This window comes from Silene latifolia, chromosome 3 (genome assembly GCF_048544455.1).
Source record: "Silene latifolia isolate original U9 population chromosome 3, ASM4854445v1, whole genome shotgun sequence".
Taxonomy (NCBI): domain Eukaryota; kingdom Viridiplantae; phylum Streptophyta; class Magnoliopsida; order Caryophyllales; family Caryophyllaceae; genus Silene; species Silene latifolia.
The window spans coordinates 139,767,866-139,794,706 of NC_133528.1; the positions used below are offsets into that span (position 1 = coordinate 139,767,866).

The window sequence follows — 26,841 nt, forward strand, 5'->3', positions numbered from 1 at the left end:
GCCGTTCTGCCAAGTGTCGGTTAACTCATGCTCTTTCTGCCGTTCTCGTGCCGTTTTGCCGGGAGTTGGTTAATTTATGCTCATTCCGCCTCTTTCGTGTCGTTCTGCGGAATGTGGGTACTCGACTTCCGTTCTGTTGATCGAGTCTTGGATGCGGATTGTTCTGCCACATGTCGAATCGGGAACCGTTCTGTCCCCAGAGTCTGGCTAGATTTAGACTAGGACTGAGTCTTTGTGATCATTATTGTCGTCCTACCAGGGGAATTATAGCTAATGAGTAGTAAAGGTCTTGCTTGGTTATAGTTATGGGCATATGTCATTCAAGGGAAGAGTTACGTCTTATATTGATTAGATATAAGAGTCTTGGTCCTATCGGATACTAGAGGTGAGATGCAAGCCTTCTAGTTGCGATATGATCGCCGAGATTGATGCTCCCATCTGTTCTTATGGTGAGATGCAAGCGATAAGTGCGAATGTGACGTTAATAGCCACGTCCCGTACAATGTTTATTATAAGGTTTCCAAAGAAATGGCTATGGTTTTCAATATATGTATTGCGATGATTGATTACTCGTTTAGCTATCTCACATGACTTAAGTATTAGTCTTTTATAATTTGGATAGTTGCATATGTCTCATGTCATTGGAATTCGTGCTTATGATTAACTAACCGTATCTATGTTCTTTCCTTACTTTATCCATTTAAATATGCCTATGACATGCTCATGTGCCTTTCTATCTTTCTTCTCTTATTATGTTAACATGATTGATCCCATGTCTATTATGATTCAAGTTATTTACACCTTGTTTTAAATGCTTGATTGATTAAGTTCTTTGTTACGTTCATTTTGATATAATGTGGCTGGGAGAACCTTGAGTTACTCCCCACTGACTTCGGCGTTCATGTTTACATGAATGACAGGTATTAGTTAGTGCATTTATAGGGTGAAGACATGTGTGAGCTAGCGAGTACCTTAACCGTTGGATTTTTGTCTATCGTTATGCTTAGACTCGCTTTTTAGACTTGTTATTCGTGGGATATCTTTTCCCCCACTTTGCTAGACTTGGTTTATAATAACCTAAGTTTACTTTTGTTGCACTCGTTTGATTTTATTAGTGATTCCCGTATGTTAAACTTAAATAATAATGAGAAGTTTTTAAAATTTCATATTTTCCGCTTAAATTTATTAGTTATATTTTCCGCATTATCGCGGGGTGTCACAGTTGGTATCAGAGCCTATGTTGCTCCCGACGCACACACATGTACCCCGAATTTAAATTTGAACTTGACCTTAAATAATAAATGAGAGATGGGTAGAAATAAGGATCTAAGTTGGTAGTCTCTTTGTGTATGCCTTGTGGTAGGTTCTAACATGTTTATTGATTGTCAATTAATGATTTTTTTGCCCTTCGATCAATAACCGTGAGCGTACCTATGTGGCGATGAAGACTTGGTGCCTATAACCGGAACTTGAAGATTTGATCAACCTTTTGAAGAATGCTTCTACTTCCTCGAAGATATTTCTCGTTCTTAGTGTACCTTGCTTTATTCTTTACCTTTTTATGCTTATCTTTCTTATAAACTCTCTTTTGCTTTACCTTGGAAGCTACCCTTGTACCCTCCCGACTTATCTTTCGTTTCTTGCTTATCCTCCAATGATGCCTCGTAGATAGCTCTCCGTGTTTTGTGGGATGTTAACCTAAGTTGGATTTTGGATATGTTGAGTTTGTTTGTGGTTGAATCTGCTGGATGCGCTAGAGGCCGCGATTTACGGGACGGAACCCACAGAGGAGGCAGCTGAGTCAGTGATTGCTCCTAGCGCGGAAGAGGTAATATCTTCCGTTGTCAATGATTCCATCATTGAGAGCAACCAAACCGAGGTAGTTAACGATAATTATATTATTGTTTGTTTGAATAGTACAATGCCTCATTTGACTCATGCTTCGTATTTCAATACTATACCCCCTCCCAGTTGGTCATATAATTTAATAGTTTTTCACCGTTCTTGTCATCATAAATTTATTAATCTGAAGCGGTATCCTAATTTCTTATTAATTGCTCCTGAGCTCCTTTATTTTGTGGACAAATTTAGGAGCTGTCATAGGAAATTTGTTAGGCTTAAACATTTGTACATTTTATTTTCCTATGTTGCTATTCTACTGTCGTGCTACTTACAGTTTTGTGTAGCACACGCGCAGCTATTTGATCGGTTGCTGCGCGGTTTGAGCTGTTTTGACCAGGTTAAATTAGAGAGGCTCGTTGAAGAAAAGAAGGTCGAGCTGGGACCTGTCTGAAACTAGCGCTACCCGGGAGGCAACCTGGAGAGATTTTATTTTTAGTTGTTTTTCAAACATTTCATTTAGTCGTGTGTGTAATAATTGGTTTTCATACCATAGACTATATCAGTTATGCTTGTTTTGTTAATTTTGCGGGCTGTTTTGTTGCGTCTTTGTAGGAATATACTGAGGACGGCTCGATCGAGTACTTTTTGTACTCGATCGAACCCTTTTTCTGATAATTTCACTCGATCGAGCATTTCTTCTTCTCGATCGAGTACCTGCCAAAGAAAAGCCTTCGATCGAGTGCCCTATCTTCTAGAATCGAGCAGTTTTTGATGCCCAAGTCACTCGATCGAGTAATCTACTCTCTCGATCGAGTGCTTTTGCTTGGATTAGCTTCCTGTGACGATGCTCTGGGCTGTTTGCGACCTCCCACGTTGCTGGTTGGTTTGGGGAGGTCCCTTATTCGCGTAATCTTGTAAGCTTTCCGCATCTATACTCTTTCTCTTTTAGTTTGCGTTTCCTTTCCATGTTTTGGTACAATGAGGGCATTGTACGGTTTGGATTGGGGAGGTTATGCATCCATATATGTCTGCATATTGTTTTTATTGCATTTCTGTTATCGCATTTAATTTGTGTATGCATTGTCTTTTATTCTTATAACAATTCAAAAATCTCAAAAATATTAAAAATTTTCACGTTTATTTTAGCATATAGGTTGAGTCGGAACGGTATATTTCAATGATAAAATTGCACTACGATTGTCTTTTTTGCTTAAGCCTTGCATTGAACTATATATTCTTTTAGCTTTGTCTTTTGCATATCTACGAGTTAATGTTGAAATTTAGCTGAACAAATAGACTTGACCTGAAAATTTTGGGAAACTACTTATAAATTCTGAGGTTTTAGGGCTTAATAACTGGTGTCGTTTGTGACCAGTTTCATGTAGGATTGTGAGTAGTTACTCCTTGCATAACATGTATCATCAATTTGCACATTTATGAAATTCAATTGCTTTTTGCCTACATACATTCGGGTTAGTGGTTGGTGTCACATGCAGGGAGGTGCTTACATTCCCTTCTCTTTCATTTTTACCCATTTAACTCCACATTAGCCAAATTTGCCTGTTGACTCTTAGCTACATTCCAAATTTAGCCTGCCTTGTCAAGCTAGTTTAGATTGTTCTGTGGTATATTGTTTATTGTGCCGAGTTTGGCTTATATTGTATTGATTTGGAGTTGGTAATTTATGAAGAAAAGAAAATTGAAAAAAAAAAGGAGGTTGATGAAAAAAGACGTGAAAAAGAAAAAAAAAAAAGAAAAAACGTGATCGGAAAAAAAAAAGAAAACAAAGAAAAAAAGAAAAGAAAAGAAGAAAAAGAAAGAAAAAGATGTTGTTTGATGAGATCGGTTTCACTCCTATGCTTTATTTACATTTATTGAGGAGTATGTTCAGTTCGGTTTGGTGAGTTTTGGTGTCAAATGAAGGGCGCACGTGCTTAATTTTATAATTGAGTAAGGGTGGATGTTGTTATATGGTTTTGTTTAGGTACTAGCTTGGCCGCCTAGACCTCCACATTTCCATTAACTGTTCTGCCTTTTCTTACCCATTGCCTCACTTTACCATATTTTTGTAAGCCCTCGGCTGTGACAGGACCTCGTTTGGTTGGAATGTGTGTACGGTAGCTAGAATTGTCTATCGTATTAGCTGCATGCATGATTATGTGGGTCGTAGTTTAGGTGAGCGACTTTATTTCTTTCTCTCTTACATATATATGTTCACCCTTTGCTTCATGAGAGAAGAGTGACTCGTGAGAGTCCAATTTTAAAGGTCTTGCAAGGTCAACGGTTCAGCTTTATTATAAACATCTTACAATTCGTTTGCACTTGACTGTTTTGCTATAAGTGTTAGTTTGTTGCATTAAATCGGTTTAAGTGGGCATTTGTAGTTGGCTCTAAGTTTTCATATCCGTTCCATTAGTTTTCATTTAGTTTACTTGAGGACGAGTAAAGGTTTGGTTTGGGGAGATTTGATACGTGCATTTTATATAGTCTTTTTAGGCCTCTTTATGCACGTATTTCTATGCTATCCTCGTAGTTTTATGCTACGAAATGCCCCGAATATGCTACTTTGGTTTGTTTTGTCTTATTTGCAGGAATGGACCTGAAAGTGGTGGAATCAAGCCTTTTATCGTCCGTTTTGCATGCATTTGGAGGATGAGTAGATTTGGAGCAGGAAATATTGTTGTTATGGGATGCGTGAAATCATTTCGGAAGCTAAATAACCAAGTCAAGGCGGAAACTAACGAAGTTATGAGCTGCTGAAGTCAAAGTGAATCGATCGAGTGGTTTTCTGGTCGATCGAATGCTTTTGAATGGTAGAAGACCTCGATCGAGTGCTTTCCTTGCTTGATCGAATGGTTTCATTTTATTGGTTACTCGATCGAGTAATTATATTGATCGATCGAGTGGTTTGAGCTTAATTTTGCTCGATCGAGTGGTTTCAAATCACTCGATCGAGTGGTTTGCTATTGGGCTCGGGCTTTTTAGTCTATTTTGTTATTAGGTTAAATAAAAATCGTCTCCCCTATATAAAGGGCGACGGCAAACACACTTCGGGGACGCATTACATCTTGGACATTGTTCCTTGATGCTTTACTTTACTCTTTCTCTGTAAACATTATTTCCTCTTTTTTTCCGGATCTACTGTAATTCTCTCTTTTTCCCTCTTCTTCTTTATTTAATGTTTATTTCTCTTCCCTTTATTTCTGTTCTTTCCTTTATCATGTCTAGCTAATTTCTCCCTGCTAGGATTAGGGGAGTCAATGAACAAACGTTAATTGCTAATTAGTTTGCAGATTGTCGTTGTTGTTTTTGTCTATGTTGTTAATCACTGATTTAATTGTATCCTGCTAGTTGAATCGATGTAATTAGCCTTTTTAATTTTGGTAAGCCTTGACCTAGACTGGAAGGTTGGAAGGGGTGAGACCCGCAGTGAACAATAAAATGCTTTAGTGAGGGCGGAAGCTAAGCTAATAGTATTTTAGGGCGAATTGAGACCGGAAAGAGATATTCGTTGCCCCTTAGACCGACACATCGACTAATCTGTGAGTTTAACTGCAATTAATTGACGTTCAATGATGAACCGATATCCTAGTTTCCATTCCCTCTGCTTAATTTCTCTTATCTCTATTTCTCTTGCCTTAATCTCGTTAGTTTAGTCAAAACAATCAAAACCCCCACTGTGACCTTAGACAGACCGAGTAGACAAGTGGATAGTGACCGCCTTCCTGTGGAGATCGACCCTACTTACCGCTGACTTCTGTTAGTTGTACTTAGGTATTTATTTTTGGTACTGAAATGACGGTATCACCCTACGTCCCCCACTGTACCTCCAGCATAAACACCACCCAATCCCACCCCATGGGTGATCCCTTACCCTTCTTGTAACATTATGTGACAACAAAATTTGGTCCTCATTTTCACTTTGTTTGCTCTAGTAAGTGATTTTCAAAGGATCTCATCTCTGAATGTGATCACAAATAAGCTCTTAGTATATGCAAATTCTTGTTTCAGATGATTACTTTTCGTTTGAAATATTAGAGAGGCATATATGACCTTTTTATGGTAAAATGTAACCACAATGATGCAGCCAGCGTTATAACTTATGTTAACTTGTTTTTCAGTAGTATTCACATTTAGTTGTAAAATGGTTAGAAAACTCCGTCTTATTGCTTCAGATTAAAATAGCCTATTTAAAACAGAACCAACTGTCAAGTATATGGCTTGCCCGCGTGTCATTCTTTCCCATTGACAGAAGAAGAAGGGAGTTCACTACTAATATATTACCTATCGGGTTTTAAGATGGAAGTTTCATCGGCTTATTAAGTGGGTTTTCTCTTCTCTTTATAGGTGTAGTCGCTAGTCGGTGAGAGTAAATTTTCGGTCTCATCATGTATTACATCTTGTCTTACATTCACCCTCATTGTGATAGAGCATCATTTTAATAAAAAAAAAACATTTTTATCATGTGAAAGATAATGTAGCGTGAGATAAATATAATGACATATAAAATGGGACACAAAAGTGTGTGATAATGTGGAACAATGATATATGATTTATTTGCACTAAATTTTCCCTTTTCTTTTACGCATTCCGACTCATATCGAGTCGGTTTTGTATGTCTCTCCTTGTATTTCGTGCCCAATCCTCGTACATGTGATTTGGTGTATCCCCTTGTAGGAATCGAGTCGAGTATGGAGGAATTGGGGCAAGGAAGGCATTCCAATGCCTTTACATGAAGAAGAAGTGAAAATTGCTGTATGTTGTGTTCTGCCGGCAGACCAGCAGCCGGTCTGGCCACCGGCCGAACACATCCCCCACTTTGCTAAAGAGAAGGAAGAAAATACCTGAGTGTTGTGTTCTGCCGGCAGGCCGGCAGCCGGCCCACCGGTAGAACACAACAGCTAGATTGAGTTGGAATTTAAGGAGAAAAAGAAGTTTGGTCTCGCTACCGGTAGGAGCACCGGTAGCCGGTCAACCGGTAGAACGCAACACAAGGAAGAATTTGAAGACTTTGAAGACGTGTTCTGCCGGCAGGCCGGCAGCCGGTCCACCGGCAGAACACACTTGCCAGCTATTTCCAAACTTCAAGTTCATTTTGACGCCCCTGTCGGTAGGCGAACCGGCAGCCGGTCCACTGGCAGAACGCAACAGATGACGGATTTGGGCTTTTCTCCTCTTTTCTTCTTAATCTTAGGCAAGACTATAAATACCCCCCCCCCCCTAAACCCTTTGTAAACATAACCCTAGATCTGAAAACTTTCCCTAATTGTTGTAATCTTTCCTTAATCAAGCCTTAATCTTTCCATATTAATTATCAATTACTTAGTGAAATTAGTTAGTATTAGTAAGAATCAATTGTTTACACTTGGTTTTTGAGGATTGTATTGGGAGATTGTGGAGGATTTCCTTCATTTATTCAATCAAAGCAATCATCTTTACTTTTGTTGGTATATCTCTTCTCTTATTTACTTTGTTAATCAATTGTTTACATTTTGTTTTATCTTTTATAATTGCTAGAATCAATATCATGTCTTCTCTTGTTGTTGTTTGGTTTTCTCCATTTATTTGCTTGAACAACCTGAACATGAGTGAGTAGTTACCCTTCTAGGGTTTAGGGGAGTCTAAATCGGATTATTGGGCATGATAGGTTGATTGTTTTGAGTCTATGGTGTAGAATTTGTCTTTCTTAGTATTGCATACAAGATGTTTGATAAATTGTGTAAGTGAGAACTTGTGCCTTTTGTCTTGATTGCTTAATTCCTCCATTGAATGAGAATTTGTGGTGGTCTTGTTGCATGCTTTAGATTGGGTAGTTGCTCAATGAGAGTTGGTGACCGCCTTTAGGATTATCAAGAGATTGATTCCCATCCTAGGACAACCCTTCATCATAGACTATTTAAATCGACTTGTTTGCTCATAGTTCATTTAGATGACCTCGCAAACCCTAGCTTTTAATCAATCCAACACATTTTCTCTTAATTGCTTGCATTGGTTACAACTAGTAGTTTAAACCAAACTCACCTCCTTACAATTTTTGACTAGACTAGACTCTTACCTAGACTAAGTAGAAACCCCCGCCGTCTTTGTGTTCGACACCCGACTAAATACTACTTTTAATTGGGTTCTTTATAAATTGTTTTTGATAAAGGAAGCGACGACAAATCCCTTATATCAAACAACCAAAATAGTTTTTTTTATTTCTTTCTCTCTTAATAACTACTCCCTCCGTTTCGGCTGTTTGTTTTACGATTTATCTATTGCATTTTAGAGTGTCTTAGTTAATTATTTACATTTCTATATTAGGAATATGTTTAATGGGTAACTCAATCCTCCACAGTTAATTTGGACATGCCATCCAATAATCGGTTTGCTTATCTTTCCTTGATATTTGTGTCAAAATCTAAGATAAATAAATGACCAAGGACGACAGAATATAACTTAATCGTGGGAAAAAGACTTGGAAGAATGCGTATATTTTTAAGCTTACTTTACTACTTATTACTCCCTTTTGACTCTTAACAATTACCCTCATAGTTCCATATAATTAAAATACTCCGCAAATTTTTTAAAAGTGAGGCAATTTCAAAAAATTAAAGGTACTACATTATAATTTTGTGCTCTTAAAAATTTTCTCCATGTTTTCTTTTGAGAAATCTATATTTAGTTGTCTCTAACTATTGAATCTTTACTCAGAAGTGACTCCAATCTTATTTGTGTTTAATTTAAGTTAGCTCGCATGCATAGTATAATAATAAGTTGCACGTGTATCTTATAGTAGGAATTTTTTTATGGAATACTCCCAATATTCTTCCCAATATTTTTTTGGTAAAAATATTCTTCCCAATATTGTAGGTTCTTTAAGCGATTAATTGAAAAACAAAATTAAAAAGAAAAAACCAAGTAAACGAAAGTTAATCTGCATAATCCGTATCAATGAATGAGACTCCATTAATCCACGTGAAATTGAAGACATTACATGTGCCTTTTTAAATGCAACCGTGAGTTCAGATTAACCTACATCGCAGAAAATGGGTTAAAATTACTTCTTACTGAAAAAACATTATATATTAATGTAGTAACAATTTAATAGTTAAGATATAAAAAAATTGAACCTTATCATTGAGTTAGTAATACAAAAATGTTATTTCTGAATAATTTAAGATGAAAATTGCGTCGAAAACTGCATTAAAGGATTGCTACTTCACAAGAGTGAGAAGCACAACACTTAATGAGTCATTTTGTTTAGTCCATCATAATTTGAAACCAAAGAATTTTTGAATCTTTGGCTCTATTATAAATATGGAATAACATTTGTAATGTAGAAAAAAGACATTTCTACTTTATTTTGAGAGTATACGAATTTAAAATGACAGGAGTATATATTTAAAGCATAAATTAATCTAGTATAAAATTTTTTTTACATATATGACACTTAATTTTGATCGTTCTCACTTCTCACACTTGTTTCTTTTTAGATACCCTAACCATCATCTTAGCCAGTGTATTATATTCTAAACTTTTCACATTTGTTTTTTTTTTTTTTTACTTTGATTTTGGCATAAGATATTGTGAATATATTTGTTTCCATAGTTTACAATACTGCAACGTTTTAGTGGGTATATCAACCTTGATTTCCGCTAACTAAATCAATCAATACTTTTTAGTGGGTATATCAACCTTGACGACAAATCCCTTATATCAAAATGGCGCCGTTGCCGGGGATGGCGTTAGGTTATACTTAGTTTTTCTTAGAGTCTTTGCTTTAGTCTTATCTCAATTGTTAGTTTGTTTTAGTAGTTGTGTGTTCTTTGTAGAGTGTGTGATTTCTTGCCTTCCCCTAGTGTGTAAAAACACTAGGAGACTAACGATTTGTCAAGTGCATGCCTAGAAGGAACCACCAAGCTCTTCTCTTCAACTCCGACCCCGAAAGGCTTTTTAGAACCTTGAGGACAAGGACCCTTGAAAGAGTTAGGAATAGTTCCCCTCAAGCAAACTTTGACCAACCAAATTCACACATCCCACAAAATATTAATACCACAACCACACTTCAACCAAACCTCACAATTGAGACTCTACTAGAAAACCCTTTTCATAACTTCCCTAATTCTAATAGCCCACTTCAAACACCACCACATCAAATACCAAATCCACCACCACAAATGGCTCTTAGAGATCATAACCGGCCTAACCATAATGATTCATGTAACCCTATCAATTTTGGCACCTTGGCCCCAAACAACTTTGAAATGCATCCGGCCCAAGTCGGGTTGATTGAGAAAGATTTGTTCGGGGGGCATATTGAAGAGGATGCCCATGCTCATCTCCGGAAGTTTAAGAGAAAGGTTTCAATGATGAAAAATAATTGGGTGTCCGAAGACACCTTGAGAATGATGTTGTTTCCGTTTTCATTGACGGGCAAAGCGGACCGATGGTTGAACATTCACCCACCGGATACCTTCACTACATGGGATGCCTTGGCTAAAGCATTCATGGCCAAATATTACCCTTCATGAAAGACCGCGATGCTCCGTAATGAGATTCATACATTTCAACAAAAGGACGGGGAGTCTTTGGGTGAAGCTTGGGACCGTTATCAAGACTTGATAACAAGTTGCCCCCACCATGGAATACCGGAATGGTACATCACTCAAACATTCTTTCAAACTTTGCTAACAAGGACTAAGGAGATGGTAAATGCCTCCGCGGGGGGAGGATTTGATCACTTGAGTGATGAAGAGGGCACGGCATTGATCAAGAAAATGGTAGATTCGGAAGCAAACTATGGTTCTAGAGGAAACATGCTAAGAAGGAATGGGAAGTATCCTAAGGAAAACCCCTCCAACTCCGAGACAAATGTCAAGCTCGACTTACTCACAAAACAATTTGAGAAGTTTCAAAGAAATCAAGTGATCCAAGCCGCGACCTCACATGGGGCACCCATGGAGGAAGTGGCTCAAGTCTCAAGTTGTGAACTTTGTGGAGGGAGTGGTCATACATATGACTTGTGTGCCAACAATTACAATGGTGTCTATGATGAAAATTTTCAAGAGGTTAACGCTTTTCAAAGCTTTAACAACAATTCAAGACCCACAAGACCACCTTTCAACAACCCAAACGTCTACAATCCAAATACCAATTTCTACCACCCCGGTTTAAGGAACCACCCGAACTTTAGCTATAAAAGTGCCAATGTTCAAAACCCACAACACCTTCAACCACAAGCCCCAAACAATCCACCCAGTTTTGCTCAACCAAGGGGAATATTCCCCAACCCAAGAACTAATCCCGGGAATCAAAACCAATGGTCAAACAACAATCAAAACCAAAATTATGGGAATCAAAGCAACCAAGGATACCAAGATTTTGGTGGAAATCAAAGCAAACAAGGGTTTTACCAAGGGAATCAAGTGAACCACGCAAACCAAGGATTTGGGCAAGGGTATGTTCAAGGTTTTCAAGAATAAGGTCAAGGATCAAATTTCAACAACAATGGTCCTAGAGCTAACTTCCAAGGGGGACAAAACAACAACCAAGGTCCCAATGCTCGGTATGACTATGGGTTCCCTTTACCCATAGCCAACCAACCTTATCAAGAACCCCAAGGTGAGCTCTCTCAAGTTGAGCTTTTGAAGATGATAAAGAACATGCAACTTCAACATAGTCAAGAGATGGCAAATTTTTCTAAGGCAACTCGACAAGAACAAGCAAACATGAGGGCTACCTTCTTTAAGGACATGAGAGAAATGGAATCTAGGATGGCTTCTCATGCTATGGCTAACCCTCAACGGCCGCCCGGTGGTTTATTGGCCCAAGGACAAAGCTCCAAGGATGCCTCAAATAGCCACCATGCTCATGCGGTAGTGCTAAGGAGTGGTGTAGAGCTTGAGGACCCCTACAAGGACCTTGTGGTGGAAATTGATGAAGATCCCAAGGGGAATGAGTTGGAAGTGAATGGTGAAGAGGAAAGCTCACCCATTGAACCGTTAGGTAAAGCTAGTGAAGACAAGAAAAGGAAGAAAGTTTGTGAAGATTTGTCTAGAAGGGTAATTCAAGAGGACAAGGATGTTGATGGATATGTGGAAGACCTCCCTTATGAGGAGGAAGTTGTTGAAGAAGTGCCTTTGAAACACTCTAAAAAGGTAACAAAGAATTCGGCTCCTCCAAAGGTACCTTCCAATTCTCAACTTGTGTAATACTCCGTATTTATAAGTCTTGGGGTACTCTATCGAGTAGGCCTTACGCTGTGGAGTAAGGGTAAGTTGCGAAATAAAATAGTTTCTGACCTGTTGGGTACTCGATCGAGTAGCTGGGGCACTCGATCGAGTAGAGGGGTACTCGATCGAGTATCCTTGGGTACTCGATCGAGTAGTCGGTTTTACGGGGAATTTTCTCGGGTTTTGTTAATTATGCGATTAAGGTATTTAAGCTTCGTCGTCATTATTCTAAATCACTTTTACAAAACCTAAATTCCTGTTTAAGAGAGAAAGCAAACAAGTTCATCTTCTTAACCGCATTGTTAGCAATTCCCGGAGTTCAGACGGTCAGTTCTTGTCGTTGATTATACCGTTGAGTTCCTTGCGTCGAGGGTAAGATCTATGTACCCTTTTTAGTGTCTTTCCTTTGTTTTGGTTAAACCCTAATTTAGAGATTAGGGGTTTTATGTGTAGTATGTGATTTGGTAGCCTCTATGTGTTGTATGGTAGGAGGAGGGTTCATAGAGGAGGCCTTTTGATTCAGCAGTAGAGACCGTCTGATTGTGTGCTTACCAGGTAGGATTTCCTACTCAGTATTAGTCCCATAATGGGATATTGATTGATGTATTGTATTTGGTTGTTTGATATAATAATTGTACTGTGATTGTGGTTGTGATTGCTGTATGTGGTTCTCGAGGCGTGTCCTCGGCTGAGTGGGGTCACTTGCGGGAGTGGATTCACGCCTAGTTTTGCCTTTCCGTGGAACCCGCCACAGAAGGGATGTGCACATTAATGGACAGGGTTATCGCTCACTATGTGGAGCGGGGATTTGGTGGGTACTACTGTTTGTGGTCCCCCAGCGCGTGGTCCGGTCCAAAGGATCGACAAGATTGAGATGATGGGAATTGGTTGGTTGTGTGTGTGTGTGACGGTTAAGCTGTTTGTTTACCTTATCGCTATTGTTTATATTGATTGTGTGATTAGTACTGACCCCGGTGTTGTTTTGTAAACCTGCGGTGATCCATTCGGGGATGGTGAGCAGATATTGAGCAGGTATTGAGGTGAGTACTGGGATAGCTGGGATGCCACGACATGATGATAGGAGTCTTCCGCTGTAGCTTTTAGTTTATTTACATTTCAGTTAGAACAGTCAGTTTGAGAACATGTATCGTACTTTTGGTTTGGTTTTGAGGATTGTAACTATTCGCTAATTATTTATAATAAACGTTGTTTCTTCATTGTTGTTTGATTATCATTGCCTCGGGTAACCGAGATGGTAATGTCTTCATACCTGAGTGGTCCTAGTAAGGCACTTGGAGTATGGGGGTGTTACAAATGGTATCAGAGCGACGATCCTGAAACCTGTAACCAATGAACCTAATGAACATAGGGAGTCAATTAAAATGAACCCGGGGTAAAAGTTGTAGGAGCTAATGCAAAGGCTTGGGAGACGTCCTGAAGTCGCGGGGTCGCCCTACAATTTTGAACCGGTCACATGGGGGGAGTACTTGTCGAGTCGTATGTGTGTTTGGTTAACTTGTGTAATAATGTGATGAAGTGTGTGTGATTGTTGGGTGTTGAAGGAGAAGTTGAGAATGTGAAAGAAAAGTGATATATATGTAGACTTGTTGTTGAAATAACATGTTGGATGTTTACAATGTGGCTTTATTAGCATGATATAATGATTTCGTAGATCGTATGAAGGGATGCGTAGTAATATATGCTTAATTATGATATAATGTTGGTTTTATAAAGTTTATAGCATGTTAGAATATGATATAGCATGCGGGTAGCGTTTCTGAGTTAGCATGACTCGATCGAGTGGGACTGACTTGATCGGGTGGGTTTTTGACGATTTTGAGTTCAGAATCGAGTTTTGGGGTACTCGATCGAGTAACTAGGGGTACTCGATCGAGTAGGGGGTCACTCGGTCGAGTAGGTAAGAGATCAGAAGGTCTGTTTGGGTCTGATGTTTGGGTACTCGATCGAGTATGTAGGGTCACTCGATCGAGTAGCCCGTTACTCGATCGAGTAGGTTTGGGCACTCAATCGAGTAGGGTCTGGGCAGCGTGTTATCGTGTTTTGAGGTTTAGTACGTGTGTTTATATCTACCCTTTCTTATATATATAGTTTCAAGATGCCGCCCAAGAAGACTGCTTTGTATGCGAGAGCTGAGCTTATGACCATGGATGACATTGTTAAGATGTTGGAGCACCAAGATGCTCTTACAGAGACCCTAAAGAAGGTGAATGAGGATAAGGACAAGGATAAGGAGAAGGAGGTTGATCATTCTAAAATCAGCCTCTACATAGCGAGGTTTAACCCGAAAGAATACAAGGGGGTTGGGGAGCCTAACCTTCTTGATAGTTGGCTGAGAGAGATGGAGAACATATTGGATTTAGTTCACTGTCCGATGAGATGAGAGTAGAACAAGTGCGTTCTATCCGAGGGAGGCGGTGGCAAGTGGTGGGATACAGTGAAAGTGAGTGCTAAAGAGATTTATACAAACCAAGGTTTACCTGCTATACCTTGGGAGGAGTTTCGTAGGGCTGTGAGGAAGGAGTTCGTACCGGAGCATGTGAGGAGTAAGTTGAGGGAAGAGTTTGACAGTTTTAAGATGACCAATGAGATGTCTGTGGCTGAGTACTACCGACAGTTCAATGAAAAGTCTAGATATGCTGAGGATATGGGTTTGAGTGAGGAGAATCTGGCGTTGAGGTTTGAGAGGGGGTTGACCACCAAGATTATGGATAAGTTACCCGTGGGGATCCTTGCGATGTTAAGGAAGCTTATGAGAGGGGGAGAGCCGAGAGGTTGGTGGAGATGGCTCAGGAGAGGTCAGGTGGTGAGAAGAGGAAGTCTGAGAGCGAGGGTGGTGGCCAATCTAATTACAAGAAAGGCAACCACAATCAGTCTAAGGGGTTTTCTTCTGGGCCAGGGTTCAGTGCTGGGGCTTCCTTTGGGCGTGGCCGTGGAAGTGTGAGTAATAGTTGGGGAGTGACCTGCTATGGTTGTGGTGGTGTAGGCCACAAGAGACATGAGTGCACAAGTGCACCGGGATCTTTCCAGAGACCTGCACAGATCTTCGCGAGCAACAGACCGACTGTATCATGGCCAAACCGGGAGGTCGAGTTTGAGTGGAGGCAACCGCAACGGCGGTAATTCTTATCGAAACCACCAACGAGTAACAACAACAATCGGGGTCGGGTGCTAAGCCGACCACATCAGCCAAGATCTTGTCCGGGGAGGTGGGCGAAGACCAAATGGCAAGTTATTCATGATGGAGAAGAAAGCAGCTGAGGAGGATGCGCACGTTATCACCGGTACATTCCTTGTTAATGGTATTCCTACCTTTGTTTTGTTTGATTCGGGGGCTTCTCAGTCGTTTGTGTCTTCGAGTCATGTTAAACAGTTGGGTTTGAGAGTATATGAGTCTGTTAGTGAGCAAGTTTTCATACCTTCGGGTGAGTCTGTATCTTGTGGGAGATTGTTCAGAGATGTATCTTTGATAGTTGGGCAAGTTGATTTCCCTGTAGACTTGCTAGAGTTTCCTTTTAACGGTTTTGAGATGATAGTCGGGATGGATTGGTTAGGAAAGTATAAAGCTAAGATAGACTGTCATCAAAAGAAAGTGTCTCTAAGAGGTCCTAAGGGTGTTAGTGTGTCTTATCGTGGGTTTCTAGTCAAACCCAAAGTTAAGTTGATTGCAGCTGTCACCTTGAAGTCTTATCTGAGGAAGGTATGTCCTTTGATCTTGTGCCATGTGAGAGATAACCGGATAGAGAGTCCGACAGTTGATGAGATACCAGTGGTGGGAGAGTTTGCAGATGTTTTCCGTGAAAGTGGGGTTGCCACCGAAGAGGGAGATAGATTTCACCGTGGAGTTGAAACCAGGGACGGGGCCAATCTCTAAGGCACCGTATCGTATGGGTCCTAAGGAGATGGAGGAGCTTAGGAAACAGTTGGATGATTTGATAGAGAAGGGATACATTAGACCAAGTGTATCGCCGTGGGGAGCACCAGTTCTTTTTGTGAAGAAGAAAGATGGGAGTTTAAGGTTATGCATAGATTACATGGAGCTAAACCGAGTGACGATAAAGAACAAGTATCCTTTGCCAAGGATTGAAGACCTTTTTGATCAGTTGAGTGGAGCAACAGTCTTTTCTAAGATTGATTTGAGGTCGGGGTACCATCAGGTGAAGATTAGAGAGGTGGACATACCAAAGACAGCTTTCACGTCGAGGTATGGCCATTATGAGTATGTGGTGATGCCGTTTGGGTTATCTAATGCGCCGGCAGTGTTTATGGATTTGATGAATAGAATCTTCAGACAGTTTTTGGACCAGTTTGTAGTGGTATTCATCGATGACATCTTAGTCTACTCTAAGACTAAGGAGGAGCATGAAGAGCATCTGAGGACCGTGTTGCAGACTTAGAGAGATCATGAGTTGTATGCTAAGCTGTCCAAGTGTGAGTTCTGGTTAGAGAAAGTTGCTTTTCTGGGGCATGTAATCTCTAAAGATGGAGTAGCTGTGGATCCGGCAAAGATTGAGGCAGTGACAAAGTGGGAAGCACCAAAGAATGTTGCCGAGGTTAGGAGTTTCTTGGGTGTAGCTGGATACTACAGACGGTTCGTGAAGGATTTCTCCAAGATAGCTAGACCTATGACAGCGTTGATGAGAAAAGAGAACAGGTTCCGTTGGGATGAGAGTTGTGAGACGGCGTTCCAAACATTAAAGGAGCGTTTGACCACAGCTCCTGTCTTAGCATTGCCTGAAGGGGGTGAGAACTTTGAGGTTTATACAGATGCCTCGAAGAATGGGTTAGGATGTGTGTTGATGCAGAATGGTAAAGTGATTGCCTATCACTAGTAGAAAAAGTCTCATTGACATCGGTTATTTTACCCTATTTACATCGCTTTTGTGGCGATGTTTCTGGGGGCGACGTATTTAGTATTTTTAACTAAACATCGGTTTCAGAACCGATGTAAATAGTATGAAATTAACATCGATTATGGGTAAAAGCGATGTTAATAGTGTTTCAATTACATCGGTTTTGGTCTAAAACTGATGTAAATAGTATATTATTAACATTGGTTATAGGTGAAAAGCGATGTTAATAGTGTCTCAATTACATCGGTTTTGGTCTAAAACCGATATAAATAGTATATTATTAACATCGGTTATAGGCGAAAAGCGATGTTAATAGTGTCTCAATTACATCGGTTTTTGTTTGAAACTGATGTAATGTAAATGGCATTTTTACATCGTTTTGTCTGAAACTGATGTATGAAACTGATGTAGTATGATTCAGAATGACAATTTACTCTTAAGCTATTTGTGAATTTTTACACTGTTAGGGGCCTGCAAAATGAATCAATATAAAAATAACAGCCCTGCATCTCATTCCTTCCAACAATTTTAAACACTACATATTTATTATACCAAAAAAATATCATAGCGTATACAATTCCGTCCATTCAAAATAATTTAAAATGTACACTACAAGCTTCTACGACGCAAAATGTGTATTTTCAATTACAATTTCTAGAAATCTAAATCATACATACTCTAGACGTTCTTTCCACAATAAAGCGACCAAAGCTCTCGAACCTCGTTCATTTGTTCAATTGTCATTTGCGAACCTGAAACACACTACAAATAAGAACAAGGATTATTAGGCCACACTTAGAAAATACGAACAATATCTACACATAGACACTAGTAGAAAAAGTACCAAGCATGTCGGATTTAAGTTCCTTAATATTTGATGGAAATTAAGTTATAATTCGGTGGGATAATAACGGAAATTGTTATAATTTGGTTTTAGTATACGACAACCAACCTTTTCATTCTTACGAGCTTACCAAACAAAAGCAGTAAGTACTACCTAGTACCAACATCAAATCCCTGCACTTGTGAAGTAATAATCCATAATTCTATAGCTACCAACATTTACAGGACAAAAGTCGCCAACAGAAAGCAGAAAAACATAATTTGCAGCTTCAAAATGACCATGGCTCATAAAAACCCAACAGAACATGCATTTTGAGATCTCGAAAATAAACGTTATTTGGAAATGGAACAGTAATCATTAAGTTGAAGCAATAAGAGAGGGCATGAACCTAAACAGGAGTAAATGACAAATTCAAAGTTAACCCGGTGGTAGTGCCACTACTTCCATACCGTTTCTCCTTAGATCTGTCAACAATAATGAGGAGATATCAACAAATAGCAAAGAAGCATAAGTACCAGAATTCAAGCAAATTGAACAACTTCTCTATGTGTGCCACAAATAAAATATGGATAACTTTCATAAAAACATATAAAGATCAGCATATTCATCAAAACTTTTGTCACTACCATCCCTTTTCGTCCAAATTTTGCAGCCCAAACAATGCCTTAAGATTGGAGTTTGCCTTAAAAAATGTTAAAACCTAAATTCACCAACATATAAATAATACTAACAACCACCACCATAGTTTATCATCCATATTTAAGATAGAATGAATAATGAAATACACTACCTTGAAAGTAGTATTATGAATGAGCATCTCGCAAACTATTACAAGGAGCAGATTTAAGATTTTCGGAAAAGGAAAGGGAAAACAAGCAAGTAAAATAGAATTTTACCTTTTCTCATGGAATGCTTTGATCCAATAAGTGCAGCAATCTAGAATATTCACCTAACAAAGAAATAAATGAGAAGAATTAATCACTCATTGTGTGGTAACTAATCAAATGCTTATCGTCGATTTTCATTTATCACAATGAAAGGTTCAAAGACCACCAAATTCCTATGAACCCATATAAAACTAAAAAAATAAAACAAGGTGTAATGACTTCATTAGATGAAGAAAGTTGTTTAACTAGGCTTGTCAAACTTTACTAATCAATGAAAGAACAAACCAGCAGTATAAATTTATTTGCTCGAGAGTAACATGATCACATATTGAACATTATTGATGAAAATAGAATTTGTCCCTTTAAACCTGACTTGAGTGGTACATAAATTTCCAATAACATTATACTCCCTCCTATTCTAAATAACTGTCCCATTTGTCATTTCCGTCTATTCACATAACAGTCCCATTTGCCATATTTGGACATGGTTTTTTACTTTCTTATCCTTAACTCTTTTCTTTATTTACCACCCCAACCACCCATAACCCATCATATTTAATACTTTTCATTATTTAACTCATATATTTTTACCCCTATATAATAATTTTCATTATTTTAACTATATTCCTTAATTTTCGTGCCATTGTCCAAATGGGACACTTATTCGGAATAGGAGGGAGTATAAAATACTTTAATATGATCAAAGGGTGAGAAAACTTACCACTTCATGAACTTGTACATTTGTTAAACTGACAACCTGGTAAAATCACAATAGAGTGGCAAATTACTTATATTACAACCAATAGGATGTACACTAATCTAATTTCTGGGCATAAAGCAGTATCAAACAATGGGTAAAAACGAAATTAAGAACAAGATTCAAAGTTGAAGAATAGAGTAAACGCAATTCTGACAGAGAGAACCAAAAAAATTACATGAATGGTTAACACAATAGCTTGGGATTATTAGTAAATTAAAAGGGTTGATAATAAAGGGGGTTTAATAGCTGCACTAAATTAAATTTCATTTAAGAGAAATAGGGTTTAATGTAACTATGGTTAAGAGATACCAAAATTTAGGATCATAAAAAATGGAGATTGTAGTTGGAAACAAGAAGAACTGGAAAAGCAAATAAAGGTAGAAGAAGAAGTTTAATTAAAGAAAGGAAAGGTAAAAGAAAAAGATTATATAAATAAAGGAGAGTAACCCTACAATAATCTAAACCCCCGCATCTATCTCTTCTTTATGCTTCCCTCTCATCTTCTTTATGCTACTGGTCTAACGACTATGGAGTATGGAGTAAACATAGTTTGAGTTTCAGAGAATGCAGAGCAAAATGAAACCACAGAACTTAAAGGCTTACAGTTTATGAACATCCACTATGTACAGTTTAATGCAAGCTGCCTAGCTCGATACAAAGAGTCTGATACGGGATACACATCTAACATAATGTCTACTACATAGATTTTAAATAAGTACTGTGATAAAGGCTAGGTGATAGAGTAAGGAAGAAATAACTCATATCGCATACCCTCAAACTTATTCAGAATTTGCTAAGGAAGAAAGAACTCATATCGCATACACTCAAACTTATTCGGTTTCTGGGATTATTTTCATATGATGATATTACACTGAATATAAATTCTCAATTCAGTCAATAGTATCATTCAACTCAGCTTCAAATTCGTAAGTCAATAGTAAGGGTCTAAACCAATAATGTAATGATCAACAATGCCTTGCCATAAGTTAGACTCCCAAAAAGAAAAAATCAAGGATTTCATCTAATTTAAGAAAAGTTAATTCGGGTACTCGGTACTCTTGGATTGGAATTCTGTTGATGTAGCAAAGCAGAATCCCTACATGATGGAGCAGACGTAGCAGGTACGCGGGTGGCAGGTAAGGCGTTAATTTTGTACCATTAATGGGTGATGGCAGGTAAGGGGTTAATTTTAAGTACGGGTATGATGCATTACAGCCTGTGGAACCAACAGTTCAGGCATTGCATTCTGTGAATTCAGTCCTTGCTACTGTCATGAAGAAGTCAGCATCTCAGAAAATGGGGAAAAATAGGGTGACTCCGCAGTTTAATGACTCAGCAGGAGGATCTTTTAGAAATGTCACCAGTTATGACCTCATTCCAATCATGGGACATGTGCAGCAACAACCTAGATAGTACTGCAATGACCAGCTAGTACAAGAGGACAAATTAGGAGAATCTAGTTGTTAACAATAATTTACAACATTTTAGATGAATTACTCCTCAAGTTATTTCCTTAGATATTTCCCACCATCTAGCCTATATAAGGAGAGTGGAGTGTAGTCAGAAATTATCATGAATGAAATTATCAATCTTCTTGAATTCTCAAACATGTAATTTTCCTTTGTTTTACAGTAAATCCTCAAGTGAATTACTTTTATTTCGCTGCAGGTTTACTCCCCCACAACCTATCAATTCATTGTAATTGAACAGTTGTTATCAATTTGAACAGTTGTTATCAAGGTACCGGCACCATCCCCTGCCCCTAATGACTTCCTGACTAGTAACACCTCAATTTTTCTTTTCCCAGTTACGAAAAGCTTCACATTACCACCATTCTGAGCACCTTGAATAGGTTGGCTCGTTAATATGATAATTAAGTTACGAGATTGGCCAAGTGGATGTCGATTTATTCCTCACAATTCAAAGCCACATTCGCTATTATTGAACCCTACCTAAACCTACCACTATCAATACCACAATTTCTCCTAGTCTATGTACCACTACGACCACAACTCAAAATCAGAATCGCACAAAACCCATCAGATTTGGGTCATGCTTAAATTTATAGCCTGTTTTACTGATATGAGAATTTGTACTCATCATAATCAAATCATACAACATCATTTGCAACAACTTTTATTGATGTTAGAACCAGCAGAGATATCATAAATAATAATCCATTTATTTAGAGTTTGTACTCATCATAATCAAATGACATATCAACATGAAGCAATCTTTTTTATATCCAAGAAACAATAAATTGATCAAAAAGAAATATCGACATGAAGTAATTCAGAAAAAAATATTTAACTAAAAAAAAAGACAAACATTGGTAGCCTGAGTGAAGTTGCAGGATAGGTTGGAGACGTCTAGTGTGCGGAGCTTCATCAGAGGTCTACAATCACCAATCTGCGGGGCTTTGCCGGCGGCGATGGTCTGGTGTGAAGGGGAAAACGATGAAGGCCTGGTGTACTGTGCTTAGGGTTTTCGGGAAAATCGTTCAAGGTCTGGTGTAAGTAAGATGAAAGCGACGATTTTGCCGGCGACTGGTGAGGATGAGCGATGATCAGTGGCGGTGAAAGGCAAGGTCGTGACCGTGGAGGATTTTTCTTAGGGTTTTGTGGGTAAATCGTCAAGGGGTTTTTGTGATTTGGGAAAAATGCAACTGAAGGGTCGTGGGTTTATTTTTGATTATTAGAGAAATAACCTCCGTGATTGTGAACAATGCAGAATCGTTACATCGGTTCACAAATAAGTAACTAATCGATGTATTGTTTATATCAACATCGGTTTTACTGAAATCGATGCAACTTAAACAAATTAACATCGGTTTTATAATAACCGATGTTAACAACCGATGTAAATAATAAAAATAAAAACAAAGAACATCGTTTTTGTTTTAAAACCGATGTTAATGACAAAAGTTAGATCGATTACATCAGTTTTAGTAATAACTGATGTTATAATGGCGATGTCAATATGACTTTTTCTACTAGTGTATGCTTCTAGGCAATTGAAGCCTTATGAGGAGAACTACCCCACTCATGATCTGGAGTTGGGTGCGGTGGTGTTTGCTCTCAAGATTTGGAGACATTACCTTTATGGAGCAATCTTTAAGGTATTTTCGGATCAGAAGAGTCTCAAGTACATATTCACGCAGAAGGAGTTGAACATGAGACAGAGGAGGTGGATGGAGCTTATTGGCGATTATGACATGGAAATCATCTACCATGAAGGGAAGGCCAATGCTGTAGCTGATGCTTTGAGTAGGAAGAGTGTACATTCTCTGTGTACAACTCTATCTTTGATGAGGCTCAGAGATGAGGTAGCGAGTTTTGGGATACATATGATGCAGAAAGGAGATGCCATGGGTGATATGACAGTACAGCTTGAGTTTTATGATGATATTCGAAGTAAGCAGGCTTTGGATCCTAAGATAGTTGAGTGGAGAGCTGGAGTAGAGAAAGGGACAGTGTCCCGCTTTTCTATGCATACAGATGGTAGTTTGAGGTTTGACGGTAGGTGGTGTGTTCCTAATGATGAGGAGTTGAAAAAGACTATCATGACAGAGGCACATTGTACACCATATTCAGTTCATCCAGGTGGAGACAAGCTATATAAGGATTTGAAGAAAACGTTTTGGTGGCCTGGGATGAAGAAAGAGACAGCTGAGTTTGTGTCCCGATGTTTGACATGCCAGAAAGTTAAAAGGGAACAGCGACGACCATAAGGTAAGATTCAGTCTTTAGAGGTACCTGAGTGGAAGTGGGAATCCATTTCCATGGATTTCATTGTGGGTTTGCCAAAGAGTCAACAAGGTAACAACATGATTTGGGTGATAGTGGATCGTCTGACCAAGTCAGCTCACTTTGTTCCAATGAAAGATACATGGACTAAGGCACAATTGGCTATGGCCTATCAAAAGAACGTGCTTAAGTTACATGGAGTCCCTAAGGACATAGTGTCTGACCGAGATGCGAGGTTTATATCGAGGTTTTAGAAAGAGTTGCAGGAATCTTTGGGAACAACTTTGAAGATGAGTACAACATTTCATCCTGCGACAGACGGGCAGACTGAGAGAACAATCAAGACTCTTGAGGATATGTTGCGAGCTTGTGTGATGGATTTTGGTGGTAGCTGGGAACAGAGGTTGGACTTGATAGAGTTTTCTTACAACAACAGCTATCACACCAGTATTGGTATGGCACCGTTTGAGGCTTTGTATGGGAGGAGATGTAGGAGTCCAATCTGTTGGGACGATAGTGCTGAGGCAGTGGTTTTAGGACCAGAGATGGTACATGAGATGGTGGAACAGATTAAGATGATCAGGGAACGGATGAGAGCAGCTCAGGACAGGCAAAAGAGTTATGCAGATCTACATCGCCGGGATATAGAGTTTCAGGTTGGGGATAAGGTTCTTCTGAAAGTGTCTCCTATGCGTGGGGTTATGAGATTTGGGAAGAAGGGCAAGCTGAGTCAGAAGTTCATCGGTCCTTATGAGATCTTAGAGCGAGTTGGAGAGGTTGCTTATCGTCTGGCTTTACATGCTGCTTTAGAGAGAGTGCACAATGTGTTTCATGTATCGCAGCTGCGGAAGTATGTGAGTGACCCGTCACATGTGTTAGAGGCAGAGAGCTTAGAGCTAGATGAGTCCTTATCATATCTTGAGGTACCTAAGCAGATTCTCGACCGAAAGGTTAGAAAGACTAGGAGTGGTGAGACAGTTCTGCTCAAGATCCTTTGGTCTAACCACGAGACTAAGGAAGCCACATGGGAGGCAGAGGATATCATGAAAGAGCGTTACCCTTTCCTTTTTGATCAGGTATGTATGGTTACGGGGACGTAACCTTGTTTCTTTTAGGGGGGTAGGAGATGATCGCGAGCAGTTTTTAAGAGTTTCATACCCCTTTTTGTATGTTGTGTCGGGATGAGTTGGGTTAGTAACATGTTTTATGTTGAATTTTGCTTTGGTTGTGAGTCGGGAATGTTATGGGAGTACCTTTGTTTAGTAGTGGTTTGAACTTCGGGGACGAAGTTCCTTTGAAGGAGGGAAGACTGTAATACTCCGTATTTATAAGTCTTGGGGTACTCTATCGAGTAGGCCTTACTCTGTCGAGTAAGGGTAAGTTGCGAAATAAAATAGTTTCTGACCTGTTGGGTACTCGATCGAGTAGCTGGGGCACTCGATCGAGTAGGGGGGTACTCGATCGAGTATCCGTGGGTACTCGATCGAGTAGCCGGTTTTACGGGGAATTTTCTCGGGTTTTGTTAATTATGCGATTAAGGTATTTAAGCTTCGTCGTCATTATTCTAAATCACTTTTACAAAACCTAAATTCCTGTTTAAGAGAAAAAGCAAACAAGTTCATCTTCTTAATCGCATTCTTAGCAATTCCCGGAGTTCAGACGGTCAGTTCTTGTCGTTGATTATACCGTTGAGTTCCTTGCGTCGAGGGTAAGATCTATGTACCCTTTTTAGTGTCTTTCCTTTGTTTTGGTTAAACCCTAATTTAGAGATTGGGGGTTTTATGTGTAGTATGTGATTTGGTAGCCTCTATGTGTTGTATGGTAGGAGGAGGGTTCATAGAGGAAGCCTTTTGATTCAGCAGTAGAGACCGTCTGATTGTGTGCTTACCAGGTAGGATTTCCTACACAGTATTAGTCCCATAATGGGATATTGGTTGATGTATTGTATTTGGTTGTTTGATATAATAATTATACTGTGATTGTGGTTGTGATTGCTGTATGTGGTTCTCGAGGCGTGTCCTCGGCTGAGTGGGGTCACTTGCGGGAGTGGCTTCACGCCCTAGTTTCGCCTTCTGTGGAACCCGCCACAGAAGGGATGTGCACATTAATGGACATGGTTATCGCTCACTATGTGGAGCGGGGATTTGGTGGGTACAGTGCGGTCCCCATCGGGGGTGGTCCAGTGGGATGTCAAGTATTGAGATGATGGGAATTGGTTGGTTGTGTGTGTGTGTGACAGTTAAGCTGTTTGTTTACCTTATCGCTATTGTTTATATTGATTGTGTGATTAGTACTGACCCCGGTGTTGTTTTGTAAACCTGCGGTGATCCATTCGAGGATGATGAGCAGATATTGAGCAGGTATTGAGGTGAGTACTGGGATAGCTGGGATGCCACGACATGATGATAAGAGTCTTCCGCTGTAGCTTTTAGTTTATTTACATTTCAGTTAGAACAGTCAGTTTGAGAACATGTATCGTACTTTTGGTTTGGTTTTGAGGATTGTAACTATTCGCTAATTATTTATAATAAACGTTGTTTCTTCATTGTTGTTTGATTATCATTGCCTCGGGTAACCGAGATGGTAATGTCTTCATACCTGAGTGGTCCTGGTAAGGCACTTGGAGTATGGGGGTGTTACAACTTGTTCCAAAAATTCCTTACCCTTCAAGAGCCATAAAGAGAAGGGAAAACCTTAAGTATGCCAAGTTTTGTGACATGCTTGAGAAACTTGAGGTTACCCTACCCTTTACGGAGGTGATTATGAACATGCCAACCTACTCAAAATTTTTAAAAGATATTTTGACATAGAAAAGAGTCTTGGGTGACCAAGAAATAGTGGCTATGGAAGAGGCATGTAGTGCTCATATCCTTAATAAAATGCCCATTAAGCTTGGTGACCCGGGGAGCTTTTCAATTCCATGTGTAGTTGGTGGTGTGCCCATATCTAAAGCTCTTCGTGATTTGGGAGCAAGTGTGAGTGTTATTCCTTTAAAGGTTGCCAAGAAAATCGGCATTCAAAACCTTGCTCCCACTTCAATGACTCTTCAATTGGCGGATAGGTCCGTCATGCACCCTATGGGGGTGTTTGAATACGTACCCGTCAAAGTTGTAAAGCTTTTAATTCCCGCCGATTTTGTTGTCCTCGATATTCCGGAGGATAGCCATACTCCCATCATCCTTGGTAGGCCATTCTTGGCTACCGGAGGAGTTCTCATCGATGTGAAGAATGGGCGGCTAACCTTCCAAATCGAGGGCAACAACGTCGAATTTAACCTACCAAACTTGATGAAAGGACCAAAGATGGAAAGGTTGAGCACTATTGAGTTGATAGATGAGGTGGTACATGAAGTAGCCCGTGAAGAAGCGGAGATGGAAGAGGTTTTTCAAATCTCTTTGCATGATGAAGCTATGAAGGAAGACCATGAAGTTGATGAGGAACTTTTGAAGAAAGTGGAGGGCTTTCTCCCTCCAAAGGTACAACTCAAACCCTTACCTCCCTCACTCAAGTATGCTTTCCTTGATGAGGGGGAGGCTTACCCGGTGATCGTGAATGCTAACCTAAGTGAGTCCCAAGAAAATAAGCTTTTGGAAATCTTGAAAACTCATAGAGGGGCACTTGGGTATAGCATTGATGACATCAAGGGCTTAAGCCCGAGTTTGTGCATGCATAGAATT

The 26,841-nt window shown here is 39.4% G+C and overlaps 1 non-coding gene across 1 annotated transcript; it reads right to left on the minus strand.

Moving 5' to 3' along the window:
* Positions 1-10,364: 10,364 nt before the first annotated feature.
* On the minus strand, positions 10,365-10,471 carry LOC141650039 (small nucleolar RNA R71). The gene has a single exon (XR_012546102.1). It is a non-coding gene; the product is annotated as a small nucleolar RNA R71 (small nucleolar RNA).
* Positions 10,472-26,841: the final 16,370 nt, after the last annotated feature.